Raw genomic sequence first — 18204 nt, forward strand, 5'->3', positions numbered from 1 at the left:
TTGGGAAAATTGTTCAAAAAACAGTGATACAAAAATCTTTTTTTTTTTTGTCAGCTAAGACAAAATCAATTTCTTACATTGTATATTCTAAGCAATACTTGCATGCAAACTTGCTTTCTTGAATTCTGAGATCAAGACAAAAATTGTCTTACGTTGTCCATCAATCACTCTTACTGGAACAGCTTTCCATGAACTAGGACTTGCATTGTTCAAACCTGGATATTAGATGAGCTGTAGCAGAGTTTGAGGCATAGAACTTGAGCATGAAAACCTATGGACAGCATGTATTTTAGCTAAAGGAGACAATGAACCCTTAGCTTCAAAGGGACAAGCATCGATACCTATGTTTAAATCTCTAAAAAGCAGTCTCTGGTACAGAGGAAAGAATTAAAAACGGGGACTGGAAACCCTACAATTCCTGTCTGATCCACAGTGGCTACTGTAGAAGAACCTTTGTTTTTGTTTTTGTTTTACATTTGGAGCTTTTTAGAAAATATGTCATTCAAATTTCAGTCCATCTTTTTCTGTGTGGAAGTCCAAGTAAATTAGACTTGAAAAGCTTGGAAATATTCACTTTCACAAATTTCTTATGTTTCCTGTCAAATATCATGATGAAACATAGTGTTGAATATATTTATTTGTTCTGGTATTTTCAATATATGCAGTTAAACAGCGGCTGTTCAGATAACCATATAACACAATGAAACATGTGATAGAATACAGGGAAATGGAGAATGAGATGGAAGCTGGGACAGAAAAGATCAATTACCTGATTTTATTTTTGAATAGCAGCACACATGAGAGATTTCTTTAAGAGAAGCTTGTGGCAGAGAGGAGGAGGAGAGGAAGACAGAAGGCCCTGGAAGAAAGTGGAATCAAGTTTCTGAAAACTGCAGCCTTTACAAAGAAGGCCCTTTAGATACAAATAATGTGCACATTTATAAAAGAGAGAAGTGGGTTTAGAATTAGGAACTCAGAATACCAGTGAGCGTCCAACAATGAATCTTAGCAAAGAAAAATACCTGTTGCTGTAGGAGCTCCAGTTGTGCCTTGGAAGTACAATGGAGAAAGGACAGAAGTGAAAAGACAAGTCTATTCTTCTTTCTATTCAGGAAAGGACTGGCCTTCCCTTCTGACAACTGTCATCTCGGTTTGTGCAGTGTAGCCCTTCATGAGACCTGGAAGGTTGCTTGATGGTAAACTGTCTTCAAGAAAGAGCAGTTCATTACAAAAAGCTTTAGAATTTGTGCCTCCTTAACAGCCTTTCAGATGAAAGGGATGGACCGGTCTTTCTTATATGATTTAAGTAAGAGTGTGATCACTGAATAGATCTGCAGGATGGCAACAAGGACAGAGATTTATATAAGAGCTGTAAGAACAGAGCTTTATAATTAATTAGTCAGCTGTGAATTGGTGGAGCATTGGGAAGGAGAAGTAAAGGAGAGACCCACAGTGCTGCTTGCAGGTTAGTCTGCAAAGCTCTTGGGGTGTGGGCCAGACTGATAGGGTTCTGCTAAAAGGAAAGAAAAAGCATTAACCTGTGTTCATGCCTAGATTTAATTCCACAAGACACTGCAGGACCTAAATCAAACCAATTGGGACCGAAGGTACATCAAGTAACATTTAACCAGTTGTATGTTCTTTTTATGACTCCTGTTTGTGAGGGAGATAAATGCATGTCTTAGGCAATAAAACATTTCCCCTGATTATAGCAAATGGTGTTTCTTTTCCCTCGCGGGATGTAATAGGAATATCAAAGTTTTATATCTCATATTAAAAAAGCCCAGGTTTGATAAAAAATGAAACACATTTAGTAGAATTGTTATCCCAGGTAAGGTAAGGTACCATTATACAAAGTCATAGGCACAGAACTGTAAGTACAGCAGAATCACTTACTATGAATCCAACCAAACTTCTGCATGCTACATCTAAAATCCAGATGAGCTTGGAAAGAACGGCTAGTGACCAGGCTTTTGGGAAGACCACTTAATCTCTAAGCAAAGCTAGGTAATATCATTTGTCAAAGGTAACAACTTTCTCAATGAATGCAGCAAATGGAATTTTAAATTGGGGCACAGACTTATATAAGGGGTGGTGGGGAGGAAAGCATCTGAGAGAGTGAGAAAACAAGAGAACCAGCTCAGAAAAATAATCCTGGGAAGTGTGTCCCATTTTTCCAACATTTCTAACCACTAACTTCTCCACAGTGGTGTAGGTATCTGTTAAAGTAGAATTTGTCCCCTAGAGTTTGAATAGCGTGTTAAGCAGATATTTTATTTCAGGAATGTAAATATGTAAAATAGATATGCCCAAAATATTGTCTTTGATGTGGAGCAATAAAATCAAAAGAAGGGGTGGTGCACGCTTTCTGTATAGTGAGCTGCAATTTTGTATTTAGTTGTACAGTTCTGTGGCTTCTGGGGGAAAACTTTTCCAAGCCTGCAGGAAATTTTCCAGGAATTTGGGTCTTTTCTTGTGTTGTGACAAAACCAAACTCTCCTAACGTATGCTTCCTGTCTTTCAAGCAGACCCCTGTGCTAGTGCAGCCAAAAACCCACCGGCTTGGGAGTTTGCTTTAGAGTCAGGAAGTCTCTCCCTCAAGTGGTTTGGGGTAGGGTCCTCACCTCTGGGGTACCCACCAGCAAGGCAAACTCCCTTCTCACCAGTCTGCTATGCTGGCTGTTCTGGACAAGGCCATCCACTGGCAAACTCTTGTGTTAGATGGCAACAACAGGTGAGCATGTGCATGGGATGGGTGACTGCAACCTGCTGGGGAGGTTGCATGTGGGAACCTAAGGTACCCTGGTCCTGTCTGCAATGAGTGTTTAATTGTGTCTGTGCAGTAGGATAATGCCAACAGGAGGAACTGAGATCAAGACTTTTTTTTTTTTTTGGAGGCAAAGGACTTGAAGTTAAACATTTCACCTTAGGGTTTAAAAAATGTGTATTTTCAGAAAAACGAAAAAGGCAACCAATGAAGAATTGGCAGTGGGTCTCTTTAACGAGAATTCTTCAAGTTTTCTTTCTAACACCCTAAAAATATTGTATCTCACTGCAGTAAATAGGAGATTTTCTGTGTGCTTCTAGGGGAGCATGTGCTATGTTTGCCAAGTTCTGCATATTTCTTAACTTTCCCATTTTGCTACCAGACTACTTACTACTCCTTCTCAGAACACTGGTTTTCAAATATCTGATTATAATATACAGCTATAAGCAGAGGCTTTGTATATATCCAGGCAACGTTTTCATGGGTCCGTACTTTTGAGTGGAGGTGTTTACTGCTCTTTGAACTGGGATTTCACTGCAAAATTAGGCAGAATGGTTTTCATGGTTAATTCTTGTGAAACGAGATTTGTTGTGATGGTTTATTTTTGTTTGGTTTGTTGGTTTGGTGTTTTGGTTTTTGGGTTATATTTTTTTTGGTAGAACTGCATTGTAGCAGCCAAGACCTATCTGGCATGGAAGAATTTTTAAAAAATAGTTTCTTAGTGCAGTATTGAGAGAGAGCATGGCATACTTTGGGTTAGGGGCTGTTTGGGATGAAGCACATGCAAAGAGCTGAGAACTGGACAGATGGCAGTCAGCTCAGGTTTGGCATTTCATGGTGCTGGTGTCCTTCAGTCCTGCCTTTAGTGGAGTCCAACTGTGACAGCGATCCCAGCCTGCCAATGCTTCCTTTGCGTCGCTTCTAAGGTATAAACTACAATATAATTTTTTTTTTAAATTTGATGTAATCTGTATTTTATGGAATACATGTGAAGTTTAAGGAACAGATTTCAGGCATTGTACATTGGCATAAGTTATTTTATTTCCTGTTTTATGTGCGCACTGAATTCAGAACACTGTGATTTTACATTTGTGCTAGTTTACATTAGCTGTAAAAGTGACCTCCGAGTGTTTATATGTTATGTACTGAATCTTCCCAAGTTGACAATTACCACGTTGTTTCTTGTGCTGCACTAAAATTGAGAATCACAGATCCTACAGGATAAATTTGTGTAGAAAATTCTTTATCTAGATGTTGCAAACCCATTAGTTTAGCTTATCTTGTCATGTTTTCTCCTATGCCAGTTGGAAATTTTTCATTGGAAAAATCTTGTTTCTTTTTAAAAGTATCTGTCTTCCGTTTTTGTGAAAGCAAATAATTATTTCCTGAAGATTAATCCCACAGATGTTTATATTCAGTAAAGTCACTTCTGACCTCTAGTTTCATGGGCTTTTGCCATTAAAAATTGAAAACTTTACATAACTTGAAAATCTTGCAGAAGAAGCCACAAGAATAGATTTTAATATAAAAATTGATATGGTTGTGCAGAAGAACGGAGCCTCTGTTTTGTTAGTAACATTATTAGATGCTTTAAGTTTTGCTCAGCTCCCTCCCTTCCTCCCCTCCAAATGTTAGAACTGAGCTAAACTAAACATTATCATGTTTTTTAAAATACTGTGTTTTAATATGCATCATACTTTTCAGATGATCTAACCCCCTTTAGAAGTACTAGTCCCTGCAAATGTGACTGTGATACCTGCATTCTCAGAGAACACGCACTAAATTGGAGGGTAAATATATTTTACTAACCACAGCTTGCACTGCTGCTAAATGGAAGACCTTTTTTATATTTTAAAAGATAACCCCATGTGTTAGCATTTTTGCACATTTAAATATTTGTGAAAGTCTGGATGACAAACCCCAGCCTTTTTAGGCATATTAATTTCTTACATTCTTTGAAAATCCTTCATAAAATATTTACAGAATAAAAAGGGTGTAATGGTTTTATATGGTTACCAAACCTCTAAAATTCACCAGGATCGCTTAAAGTCTGAAACTGTGCCTTCACACTGTACATGTATATATAAATGCCAAAATAATGCAGAAGACTGCATGTGACATCGTAGCAATGCCACAGCTACGGCAATAAAGTCACATCAAAGACTCAGAGCTTTGCAGTACCTTTGCAGTCGCATCAGAATCACAACAGATAATAGTCAATCTGTAGTCACAGCACACCACAGACACTTCACATTCATAATGCACCGCAGTCATCTATTAGGACGATCATAGACATGCTAGAGTATCATTACTTACCCTCTAGTAAAATTATAGTTGCATCATGTAGTATTCATGTCGGTCCTATGGATTAGAAGATTTAACTCAAATTTCTTTGATTTTGTTTCTCTATAAATAGAGTCAAAACGCCAGGTAGGAATATCTTTTTATATGAATCTGTTGTATTACATGTCAGTTCTGGTTTTGTTTACAGAAGAGACATTTCTATTTTGAGAAGTTTGCGAAATACTGTAGCATTTTTTTTTCTCCCTGTATCCATTTAGATTTTTTTTTTTGGTTAAAAGAAGAAAAAAAACCCTCACTGCAAAATATGTTATCAGAAATTATATATCTTATAATCATTGGCATTGAAGGCCTGAGGTATAATACATACATTTTGCAATTTTATTCAGAAATTGGAACTAGCAGTGTTGTAGCTAAACATTTTGCATATTTATTAAAAATTTAAATATACATTTTTTTTTCTTAACGATCTTTTAAAACATTTATCATTGGAAAATGCCCACCAGAATGCAGTTCTGTGTTTTAATGGTGGTATAAGTTTAATTGGCTACAAGTTCTGAAATATCAGTGTAACTAATATTTGAACCCCACTCATGCAGTATAATTTAGGATTTCATCATCCATTTCTTTTCAAGTGCATGCAAAGATGAAATAGCTCTACACAAGATGTGTACAATGTATTTGCAGCGTGTCATCTGTTACAGGATACGTACTGTCTATGGAATGAGCCGCAACTGTGTTTTTTCCTTCTGTTTTACGATTTCTTTTTGCTTTGCGATGATTTTATTTGAATCTGTGGCTGAAATTTCAGGAATTCAAATGTTTGTTCAGGCGTCAGGATAAAATCGGATTTTTATGGTTTTCAATGTAATGAGTGCTCAGAAACTTATTCATGTGGAGCAAAACATACAGATTCAAAGCTAGAAGTGCATTGGTATATAGTACTAAGGAGTTGATAAGAGATGGAAAGCATGCTGTGCTTTAATTTATGTGTTTTAATTTATGTTGAAAGTTCGATACTTGTAAGCTAAAGCTGCAATTGTACAATGTCACATATGGCCCATCAGAGTTCCAGCAGGTACCGCACCAGCTCTGGGGGCCACCTATGTTAAGGATCAGCTCTAACTTACCCTCTCAGAGAACAGGCAACATTCTTTTGCCAATGGCATTTTTTTTTTCTTTTGACTACATAAAATGAAACTTGATTTCCCTGGCAAAGTCACATACAGTTGAAAAAAAAAAATGATAGCTTTTGTATAAGGTTTTGAAATCTTCCTAAAAACGTGAACCAGAATTGTGTGTCTGCTAGAGCTCCACAGGACAGGATAAAAAATTCCTAGAGAAAGGTCATCCTTTTTTATTAAATTATGCAGATCTTGGAAGACATTTTTTAGAAGCCTGTTGTATTGTGTGGAACCCAATTTGTGGTGTCACTCTTTAAATCCTGTAGGATTTTCCATGAAGGTTGTTGTTCAGTGCAATGAGCCTGGTTGTTGTTCACCCTGAGCATGAGGGTTGCTCTGAGCCCACGCTCTGTTCCCCGTTAATGACTGGGTTTTCACGTCCCTTGCATCTGTCTCAAGGGAGGAGCTCGTGGGAACGAGGGGGCAGGTCATTCTCAGCGACAGGCTCCTGGCTCGGGATCTCGCTCCTGCCAGAAATCTGTCTGAGCCTGAATCTGGCAAAGTTTAGGAAGCAGTGTTAAATGCACCTCTTTGTTCAAGGCTTCCACTAACGGCAGGCACAGGAATTTCACTTGGCAATCGGTATCCTGGCTACCCTTTTCAGGGTACTTCTATAGCTGTTTCAATAGCTAGGAGGAGCATGGAGCAGTTTTTGTGGTGATTTAGATTAGAGGTACGTTGTGTAAAATGCATCCAGGTACTGTGATAATTTTCCATGATGATTTAAATATATATGTGTGTATGTATGATATTGGTTGACTGGTTTCTAATTTTAATTGAAAGAGAGAGCCTTTAATTTATATCATTTTAGAAAAGTATTAAGCCTGAAAAATATGCAGTGGAATAAGATCTGTGTATTGGAGCAGCCTACAGACTTATCATGGTGTGTTTTCCTTTATTACTTTGGACAAGTGCTACAACTCCAAAGTAAGGAGAGAGTAGAGATTTTTGAAAACAAAAGTTATTGTTTAGCCTTAGGAACAAATGTGAGAATTGAGTATTTCATGTCAATTCTCCTTTATTTTCCGTTATAGAATACGCCCTGGATTCAGATGCTGCCTTCTGTAGTCAAAATGTGCAAATGTTTTTGCACTGGACAGATTTTCCTATGGGTAGAAGCACAGTAGCATTTCAATACTGAACAATAGCTCTGAGGGTGCCAGAGCCCACCTTGGGCATTAGCTAATTCTGTTGCCAGAAGGACTGCTGGTTTAGCCCTTTTCAGAAATGAGCTGATGTCTGTCTCAGCAGGCAGAAGAGCATTGCCTGTAGGAAATTCACTGCAATGCATGAGTGCATTGGGGTCTAGACATTAAAACAGGCCCTCATGGAGGAGCACTGGCACGTGTCTTTTCCAAATTCTGATTGACTTCGTCAGTTATATTATTGTTTGATTGTACGTCAGAACTGCTGGGCACTGTTATCTGTGTACAAAGACAGTGCTTTAATCTAAAAAGCTGCTGTTGCTGAATTTAGTGCAAGAGTTTCTTTTGCATATTGTTGTTTGCTTACTCTGTTGTCACTTAGGTGCATCAAAAGGTGAAAGGTGTTCCTGCATGAGCAGCATTTGTTATGTTGCTCTGCATGTGTGTCTGTCAGGGTAAGGCCCTCTGGCTAAACAACATGAGAATGATACCTTAGTTCATATCTATGGCTAGGTATGAGTCCCACCGTTCCCCATCTCCCAGTATGTCTATCCAGTAACAACCGGATAATTCCTTACAGCTTTTGTGGCAGAATAAGATCCTGAAGAGAGATGTGGAGGAGGAGAGGAAGGAGGAGGACAGCCAAGCAGAGGGACTTTAATACTGCTTCTGTTGGCAGAGAGAAAATGCCACAGGTGGTGCTATAAGACAGAGGTCAGACAAACATAAAGAGTTGTTTTAAATTTCCATGGTGCTGAAGGGGAGCTGCTTGAACGTTGCTGTAGGGTAAAGGAAAAGGCAAGTAGGAAGGAATGTGTCTGGGTGGCAGGGAGTTGACATGTCTAAAGTGACAAATGAGTGGCTAAGTTAGTGGTTTGGTCACTGAGGGTGGATGGAACCAAATATTTTTTCCTAATGATACAGGGAAATGGTTTGGAAAATAGTGCATCTCAAGCTCGCATCCCCTGCAACTCCTTTTCCAGCTTGAATCACAAAGAAAGTTCAGAAATCAGAAAATAGGTTCTTGTACTATTTCCAAAGTAACTTAAACTGGAGAACATTTGCATATGTGTCAAGTCCTCATGAGGACTGCAGTGCAATTGTTCAGAATCAAGCACCTTTAGACATGTTTAATCTTGAAACATTTACCCATCAAGGCACAAATGATGAAATCACAATTGCTTGCTGTGTTTACATCTTCTTTTAAACATTTTCTTTAAATCACTGCCAAGATTTTTAGACCTTTCCGTGGATGCATGTTTGGTACTTTGGAACCATATCTTCCTGTGTGAGTGTGATCTTTCATTCTCCACTGTTACCAGGAGATAGGGAATCAGATTGGGAGATTTGTGATTCTAGGAGGCAGAAAGCTTCCTAAGAGCCTGGTGAGAACTGCAGAATGCTTGGCTGGGATGGCATTGTCCGCTCCACAAGCTGGCTTACCAAAATGACAGTCTGGTCCTTGCAGGGGAAAGGGGGTGGATGGGGGGTGGGTGGAGAGAGAGGGGGTGGGGTGGGTGAAGTGTGTTGTCAACGTGTCTACCTACATGAGTTGGCAAAATGCTATGACAGTGACATTCCTAAATAGTTCTAAGCAATACTTCTATTTCACTCATTTCAAAGAACTTGGAGGATTTCTTCTTTTTAATTCGTCAGTACCTATTTTTAGGTTGCCTTTTTTACTAACTCCTCTGCTGACTAACAATGGTAACCAAGGTTTTTACATGAAGCAGGCTGTCTTACAATTTGATTTGTTTTTCTTCTGAATTATAAATTTTAATTAGTAAGAGGTGTTATGAATGTAGATAATTGAAACATTTCATTACTACATACTTAATCCTTAGATTTGAGATGGACCCTGGGGAAAGAGTTTGCATCTAGACCTAATGGAATAAAGACATCCTTGCTTTAATTGTCAGAAAACAATTTAATAATTTCTGGTTTAGGGAGTCCTCAGTTATACACACATTTAGAAACCTTTTTATTTGACTGAAGTTTGTATATGTGACAATTGTCTTGTTGCGTATGTTCTCATCGTGTTAAATTTCATATCATTTCTCTAAAGGATTTTTCTCTTATCATTCTTTGGGCTTAATTTTTCTTTGGAAAATCAAGCTCTCTGCTCTTTTTGTTTCATACCCTGTCATTTAGAATCAGACAACAATAATTCTGGAATTGGAATGTGCTTTCTGTTATCAGGCTGATTTTGATGGATTGTCATGCGTCGGTTTGACTTTGTAGGGGTTGAATATAGCATTAAAATGTTTTGAGCAGTTAACTGAACAAAAATGCCATGGAAACTAGAGAGAAAGGTCACTGGCACAGTGTTTGGTGAACAAAGCTTTGCAGGTTTTTTGGTGGTTTTGGTGTGTTGTTGTTTGGTTTTTTTGGGGTTTTTTTGTTCTGTTTGGTTTGGGTTTTTTTTTAACTTGAGAAAAGCTTTGAAATAGTGTATTGTAACACAGTTCACAGATCACTGAATTATGTACTGTACACATGGTTAACGATTTATGGGTCTATGAGTTATTTAATCGGGTAATGCATATACTTTGTACGACAAGCAAGCAGATGAAAACTCTGAATGGAAGAAATTGTTCATCCTCTGAATGACATGCATTATATGCTGTGTTATCAGAAAATAATATGACTTTTTCCAGCCAAAAGTTGTTGTTTCCAGTGTCCATTGTCTCATCTGAAAACATCAATTAAGCAAAAATGTGTAATAAATAGTGCCTTTCATTTGGGGTGTGTTAAACAAGTACAAGGCACAGTAGAGTGATCTCAAGGTATCTGGCATTAGGCTCTTGTGTTGTCATTGTCATAAATTTTGTTGCTTTGCAGAAAGGACACAGCCTGCAACAAGGCACTTGGTTTTAATACCCATTGGAACTGAAATGTGTTCTTGCTGTAGAAGAGATTTTAATCCTAATGAGTGGGAGGTGGTAGATAGCTGTCACGATGTGTTGCAGCATAGGATATGAAGGATAAGGAAACCAAGGAAAAGCATCGTACTGCTCACAACAGAGAGGGCTCTTTCATGGTGATGGCACAGTACTGAGCACACTGAGGTTCTTATTCTGGATTGGGATTTGTTGGTCATATAAAAATGAAAGGCAAAGAAGAGGAAGAAAGAGTGATAAGCATGATGAGGTAGGAAGATAAAGAAATCGATTAGAGAACAGAGGTAAGGTGCAGATTGGGGAAGCAAAGCAAGTGTTTGAAAAGAGACGGGATGTGAGGAAGAACTTTAAACACCTTATAGCTGGGGAAAAGCCTTAGTCTTCAAAACTGTGTGGGGCAGAAAGTGGAGAATGGAAAATGAAGATCAGCTCTGACTTTGCTACAGAAGGCTCTGTTTTTTAACGTGAGAGTAGTGGATGTGAAAGAGCAGGGTCTTGTGCTTATTACATCTCAGTGTCCACTCCAGAATCAGACCAGACAGGATGACAAGAAGTCCTTTAAGAATAAAAGCAGAGAAGTTGTATCAAAGAAGGCATCCCCAAAGGAAATAAAGCAGTATTAGAGACCTGGACCCTTCCATGTACCCTAGAAGAGTACTCTCATGGCCCCTTGATGGCTGATCACACTCAAAAGCCATGGTTTTAGCTAGGCACTCACTCTTCTGTGAACCAAGACAGTCTGAATGACATGTTCTAGATGTGAGTAGTGTAGCCAGAGCATGGCTGAGCACTTGTGCTCTTCTAGAAGGTTAGAAAGCTGCACTGAAGTGACTGACTGTCACATACAGCAGTGATGATACACCTCTTTTGCAGATACGTGCTCTTTTCCTCTACTCAGAGCCCGAGGACAGCACGGTTTTCTCGAGTGTTGCAGCTCACTGAGCAGCCTGAGGAGCTGGGTAAGTGGGAGATATGATGGAGCAATGCAGACAAGCGTGGAGCCTTCTTCATGCCGCAGTTCCCCCTTCCCCCCCCAATGCTCAGCAGAGCTGCCTGTGCCCAGCTGTGTTCCCCACACCTTTCTGTGGGCAGCTCTGGCTCATGACAATCCTTTCAGGTCAGATTTTTCTCTGAAAGCTGGAATACTCTCTGGGAAGAGAGAGAGGTGCCTCAACTTGTCAGAATGGCATTGCTGCACATGTACTTCTGGAACACCTAGGCTCTGTTTATTTTCTTTATAGTATTTAGCTTTTTTTTTTTGGTTGTTTATTTTTTTTTCTTCTTTTTAAAAAAAAACTCCTGAGAAAGAATCTGGCTTTGAAATCTTCCCTATCTATGAAGATGCACAAGTCTTCCTTCATTCATATTTACAGCATCTGACTTCAACAAAAGTCCCTATTGTTTCCTAGTTTCACTTTATGTGAATTCACTTTTGTGAATAATGGTGACTCAAATATTCCAAAGCAATTTTAATGTTCTCTGAATCCCTCAAAATACTGCAGCTAGGTCCATGCAACTAGCTTCGGAAAGCCACGTGAAAATGCAAATGTTTGCTTTCTCAACCAGAATGGAAAAATACCAAGCATTTCTAAAGGAGAAACAGAACAGTATGTTCTACTTTCCTTATGTATTTTATAAAAAATGCATATATAAAAAATGAATATAAGTTCTTTTAGGAGCAATTGTTTCATAAAAGAAACATGAGTTTGCTTTGGCAAAGATGCATATGATTTATGGTTCATTCTGTAAACTCGGCCAAACAATTTCCTTCTCCTTTGTGATTGGAGAGCAGAGCTGTCGGGGGCAGGGAGCTACAGGATGACATCTGTTCTTAGAGCAACAGGATTATGTTTATTCATGATCAGTTTATGCAGAAAATGCATCAAAGAGTTTATTTGAATTTTTGATAAATTTGCCTTGTAGAAAAGAAATATTTTTCTTAATTGGACCTTGTAGGAAATATCCATTAATGGCAAATGCAAATGAGAAATAATCTGTATTTCAAGAGCTTTTTTTTTTTTTTTTTTTACCCCCAGAACCACTAGCACTCAAAGTAGGGTGAGGCCATTGTCTTTGCGCTTTTTCATAAAATTGTGGGCTTTTCTTCTCCTGTTTAATTCCACATGCATATTCCATGGTAGTACAGTAGTGTTTTAACATGTAGCATCTTCATATATCTTTACTGAAAGCAGGAGATAAGTTTATCAGTATAGTGCTTAGCAGCCTTCTTTCCCTGCTTGCTTTTTAGTGGTGAATAAGGTTTTACAAAGTGCCACCAACCACACCAGTTTTCCATAATTTTGACTCACGTAAATTTTTGCAGAGAGGTAGGGAGAGCACATGAAAAATGGACACTGGTATCTCCTGAAATGTTCCCTGCGTTTTTTTTAAGCAGCTTGGTTTTCCTTCTAGCATTGCCAAAAACCTAACAGATGATGTTTTCAGGATCAGAGACAGGAGATTGAAGTGTTGCTAATGTCTGTAGCACTTAAGTCATAGAATTCTGTAAAGAAATGTGCCATGATTGATCTGATTAATCTTTTAGATGGGTGGTGAGAGAGAAAGAAACTTCTTCACCATACTAAATTTTTATATTTATGTAACTACTTTTTAGACACTGAGCTTAGGTGTCCTCGTAATACGTAATACAAGTCACACGGGTGACTTGTAATCAGCAATTTCAGTTGAACAGAGTAGTCTTCCTTTCTGCCACGAAGTTTCCTACATTGGCCTGGCTGTAATAGAAATGTTTTTTACAGTTCTCTCCCATGAGCGAAGTCCTGTGGGATCCTTTGGGAAATGTAGATCAATGTGGTGGACAGGCATGCTGTTGCTGCACAGCAGCTGTCCAGTTGCTGCAATGGGGCTCTCAGCCTTTACTCGGATCAAGGGTTTGTTGCCAAAAAGCTTCAGGTTATGTCTCATCATTCTCAAGATTAACTGTAATTGTGGATGAACATGGACACTGTAGCTGAGTTGGGGAAGCAGTTACCCCTCCCATCATGAACTGCAGCAGACTTACGGGTCAGCTTCATTCAGTCGAATGAAGCTTGAAGACCTTCCTTGTGCTGAAGGATTCCAGTCCTTTCAGCTTCTCACTACTGTACTGAGATAGGAGAACAGGTACATCTCAGGCTGGCACTGCCAGCTGTGGCACAATTATTACAGAAATTCTGGTCTCTTTTTGCAACTTAGATGACCAGTTACCTGGTGGGTATCTCATGTGGAATTGGGTCTTTTCAGCCCTGTGTTTCAGCTTCAGCGAGTGATAAGTGAAGCTAAAGACTTTTTCCTTTTCACATAAATTCTTGCAAGTTCTATCTCTCTGGGAAGATATCAGAGGGCAGTATTAAATTGTATGTGAAGATACACATGCATGCAATTCATTATTTCTTTATCAAAAACATGGAGGTTCAGCAAGGATGTCAAAAAGCCAACATAATATACTGCAACCAAGGAGCAGAACTGGTCAGACATGACAATAATATAGTTTTATTTTGAAAGGAAACAGACTTAAAAAAAAAGAAGTTTGCCATTCTCAAAACTAGTTAAAGAGCAATAAATTATTTTCTTACCAAAATTTAGGCAATTCAAAATATTTGATCAAATCTAGTTTTTTTTCTCATTGGGAACCTGCTAAATGAACACCCAGAACAACATGCATGAATAGGCTTCCATATGGCTTGAGTTCTAACTTCATATGTTATTTGTCCAGTGCCTAGAATACCATGCAGAACTTAAAGAACATATTACAATTAATTATATCACGTTGGAATAAATAATTTCCTAAATATGCATTCTGTCATGGTGGCCACTGATAAGCAGTTTAATTTGAAACTCAGCTCTTGGCTTCTGAAAATCAGCTTTAACTAAATTGTCGCAGTCATTACATGTTGTAAAGCCTCTGTATTTCACACTTCATTTTCTATCCAAATGGATGACAGCCTACTTCAAAGGGAAAGAAGTAAACCTGTGGTCAGAATGTTCACCTGAACAGCATGCTCTCCCTAGATCCCACATCTGGCAGTTGCACACATTTTGAATCCCTGCAGGTTTGCAGTTTAATTGGTCAAAAATCAAAGGATGTCCAGTTGAACTCCAGCCCTTTATAGCAGGGTCAGAGATTGGAGGATAATGTTTGATGCTCCACTTTTCCTGACATTTCACTGTTGCACAGGAATGGGACGGATGTTTCAATGAGCTTCCCTGGCTAGAAATGTTAACCTCAAGTGTTCAAAACTTGCAAACATGAAGTTTATATGGAAGTGGGACATTTTTGGAGCCCTACTTGTGTGCCTACTAGGGGCTATAATGCAAGAAATGAAAATAACATGCTAATTTGTACCTTGTTGTAGTCTTTAATATCAGCCCAAGTACTCAGATCCTCCTTCAGCCCCTGTGAATGGCCTTAGAGTGTCTGGTAGGACTTCATCATGGAATACAACATGGTAAACATGCAGATATTTCAAGCTTCAGTAGCAGGATCTGTGTGACGCTCGACATTGCCTTTTTTGTGTCCAGTCCAAAAGGACTGGTTAAGTTCCTTGTAACACACACCTCCGAAGGCTACAGTTATGGCCTATGTCCTCTGAATTTTTTTCGTTATGTTGAGATTGTTGAGTGACATATTTAGAGATGGAAAATAAGTGTTTGAAAGAAGACCAAAAATAAAGTTGGTATGAATCGGAATGGAAAATTAAGGTTCATTGCTGCTGTGAGGTTTACTACTTAATTACTTCAGACAGCTTGCTTTAAGGCACATCTTTTAAAACAGAAGCATCTTTGGGGTATATCTTGTTCATAGATCCCTGGGCAAAGTGCAGTTAGTGTGGCTGAGGACAAGTGCTCATCGAGTCACGCTGAGGTTTGGAGGAACACTGAACTCTGCCTCACCTTCCTGCTGCCTTTATTGGTCCTGTCTGCTGAGAGGGAGTGCAGTGGGAGAATTTTGCCAGTTACATTGTATTAGAGTCTGTAATAGATTACATTGTAATAGAGTCTGTGCTGTCTGGGGCCACGGTACCAGAGTTAGGTGTGTGTGATTTGTAAACAGTGAATTGGCAGGAGAATGAAAACTGTGAAACTTTGCAGTGGTTGGCTGTGTACTGCTCTTTCACCAAACATCCCATTTTGAAGGGCGTTGTTGGCCTGTCTTCAGTTCATGCAGTATTTGTGTCAACACACATAGTGTGCAGCTCACAGAAAGGGAGATGCTGTATTGCTGTGGGAAATGTGTATAATGATGATATAATTTGAATCTTGATCCCCAAACTCTGTTAATTTTTATTTTTTTTTTTCTTTCCCTGAACCAAACTCGCAGTGTTTGGGGCTGTGTCACAACTGATAGCAACGTTCTTTGGGGACCTCAATGTCATGGGCAAGTAATAAGGATATCGTCACTTGTTTATGTGATCAGAGATTGATAGTTCAATACCTTTCAACTGGGCTGGGCAGGTAAGGTGCAGGAATTTTTAAACTGTGTGTTTCCATCACAGAATTGATTTGGGCGGGTTATTGGTAAAACTGTTCTTATGTAAAATGCTTGCTTGTAAAATTGCTTGCATTCACATAGGAACCATTTGCTTCCTTTTTTTAAAAAAAGAAAAAAAAAAAAGCGAAGTCTTAGCTAGATAATCAGAAAAGAATGGTTATGCTAGAATATATAAATACTTAAGACTGTTAATCGGTGCTCATACTAAAAGCAGTAGCCTACATTTTTTGGAGTATGTGCCAGAGGAATTGGCCAGCCAAGACAGACTGGATAAGTGGAGCTGGCCTCTGGTGCTTTGACTGCATTCTCTGAAGCAGACTGCAAATGCAGGAGCTGAGGCATATGGTGTTTGCAACTGTATGTGCCAGTGCCCGAGATGCAGAAAGGAACAAGAGTAGAGTATGCCTATAAAGAAGTGAAGGGCAGTTGTATGTACAGCCTGGAGGAAGCAGAGGTACAGAACTCTTTTGGAGATCTTGAACTGCTGAGCAGGATGTGACCTGTTCTTATGTATGATATTCAAGGAGCAAGACCTTTTATAAATTTTATTTAAAAAGACAGGTTTGTGCTGAACGATGTCTGTTAGCATGAGCTTCTCTTCCTAACAGCAGCTAGTAAGGCCTTAAATACTATTTGATTGAATTAAGTGGAATAGCATATAATTAAAGCCAAATGGGTCTAGAAAGTCCAACTTGCAGGTTATGGGGCTGAGGCAAGGCACATCATAAGAGGTTCTTAGAAAAATAAGCTTAGCATGCAAACTTTTCAAGATTTAATTCAAATAAAAATTTGAGGTTTTAAGTATCACTCATTTATAGGAAAAACATGTTGATTTGTAGAATTCTTATTTTCTACTCAGATTTATAGTCCCTTTTCCTTTACTCCTTGTTCAGACTATTCCTGCAAAATTTGAGGTGTTACACAGTAATGAATGCTGGATATTCCTTCATGTATTTATTTTTCGAGTTTGTACCAAATACTTGGTCATTTTCAAGTTGTAACTGTGCTACTTGGTAGAGCTTTCAGAATTGTAACCAACCATGGGATGGACAGTTACCCTGTCATCCCCTCCGGCCCCCCCCCCCCCCCCTGCTTTTTTTACTAGCTACCCATTTCACAAACAGGTATTTAAACCTGGCTTGGCACAATATCATTATTCTGTAGCAGGTGTCAATTGGGAGTTTTTTATATTTCAGGATCCCTTGACCTTTCTTCTGGGCACACGTACAGTGTGTTAATGATGAACAATGTCCACACATCAGCACTAATTCAAACTTGAGCTCTTCCAGAGTTTGAAATATGCATGGATAAAGTCTGTGCAGATGGTCCTGAATTTTAATATATAAAAGTCATAGTAAAACAAAGTTAACTTTCAAATTCTGCAATAAATCACAAAAAGCTGAATATGATCCTATGGATATCTTAATTAGATGAATTTCTTTCACTTAATCAGACATTCAAAGTCAAAGGGACAAAAGACACTGCCTTTCTGAGACACTAAGGCCTGAATAATGTCTCAGTGGTCAGGAGAGTTGATCAAATTACTTGCTGTCACTCATATTTATATTTGATTGTATTCTTTTTCTGAATAATAACTTGAACATCACTATTTCCATTTTTTTATCAGTCACAATCAAGAATATTCCCAACAGCTTTATTTCTGGGCTTCTTGCTGCCATGCAAGGATTTGGCATCATGTACATCTACGCACAAATAATCTTGATTCTGCTTATAAGCCACTTTTGTAGGTATCTCCAATAGGAATCACCAGTAGCAGTAAGAAGGGCAGAGGTGAGGACGTGGGGTGTCCTCTGGGCTCGGGGAGGTGCACTGCACCTGCGCTGCGTCATTCAGAGCTCAGGCCTTTGGGCGCCTCTGTGCTCACACGGAGCACATGGAGGCCTTCATGCTTGAGCAACTGAATTCTGAAGGACTCCTGCTTAGCACATGCAGGTGGCACTTTTAAAAATCTTCACATACGGCTAAATTCAGAGGAATTTTTATGAGGAAATTAATAAATGTCTGTCTGCTTCAGGGTTAACTCTATGCTAAATTTCCGTGTTTCTTCTCCAAAACTTAAAAATGTTCCGTTTTGTTTTAGAAAGTGGTTGTGCTCCAGATTCTGAGAAAAATCTGGAGAGATTTTTCTAGCCTTATTGGAAACAGCTGTGACATTTTTGCTGAAATGGGGTGTCTTTGGTTTTCTGTGTTTTGGTTGTTTCACACACACACACACACCCCAAATTAAACCAGAGGTAGAACTGGAGCATGGAAACATCATTTGCAGCTATGAACAAAGTTTTTAGAGAACAGGGGAGGGAGGGATAGAGAGCCAGAGAAAGGATTTACAATGGGGAAGTATTAGGCAGGATTGACTCTAGGTGTCACTGTGAGCTGTGCCTATAATTCTGCAGCT

The 18204-nt window shown here is 38.9% G+C and overlaps 1 long non-coding RNA gene across 3 annotated transcripts in view; it reads left to right on the forward strand.

Moving 5' to 3' along the window:
- Positions 1-18204, forward strand: part of LOC130156427 (uncharacterized) — a 239331-nt gene that overhangs the window by 86669 nt on the left and 134458 nt on the right. For 2 of the 3 annotated variants that reach the window (XR_008824417.1, XR_008824419.1), the window contains exon 1: positions 6814-6925. The exons of the other annotated variant lie outside the window; for it this stretch is intronic. This is a non-coding gene — a long non-coding RNA (uncharacterized LOC130156427). Of the gene's footprint in view, positions 1-6813; positions 6926-18204 lie in introns of those variants that run through there. 3 annotated transcript variants of the gene reach the window in all.

The sequence above is a fragment of the Falco biarmicus genome, chromosome 10, assembly GCF_023638135.1.
Source record: "Falco biarmicus isolate bFalBia1 chromosome 10, bFalBia1.pri, whole genome shotgun sequence".
Taxonomy (NCBI): Eukaryota; Metazoa; Chordata; class Aves; order Falconiformes; family Falconidae; genus Falco; species Falco biarmicus.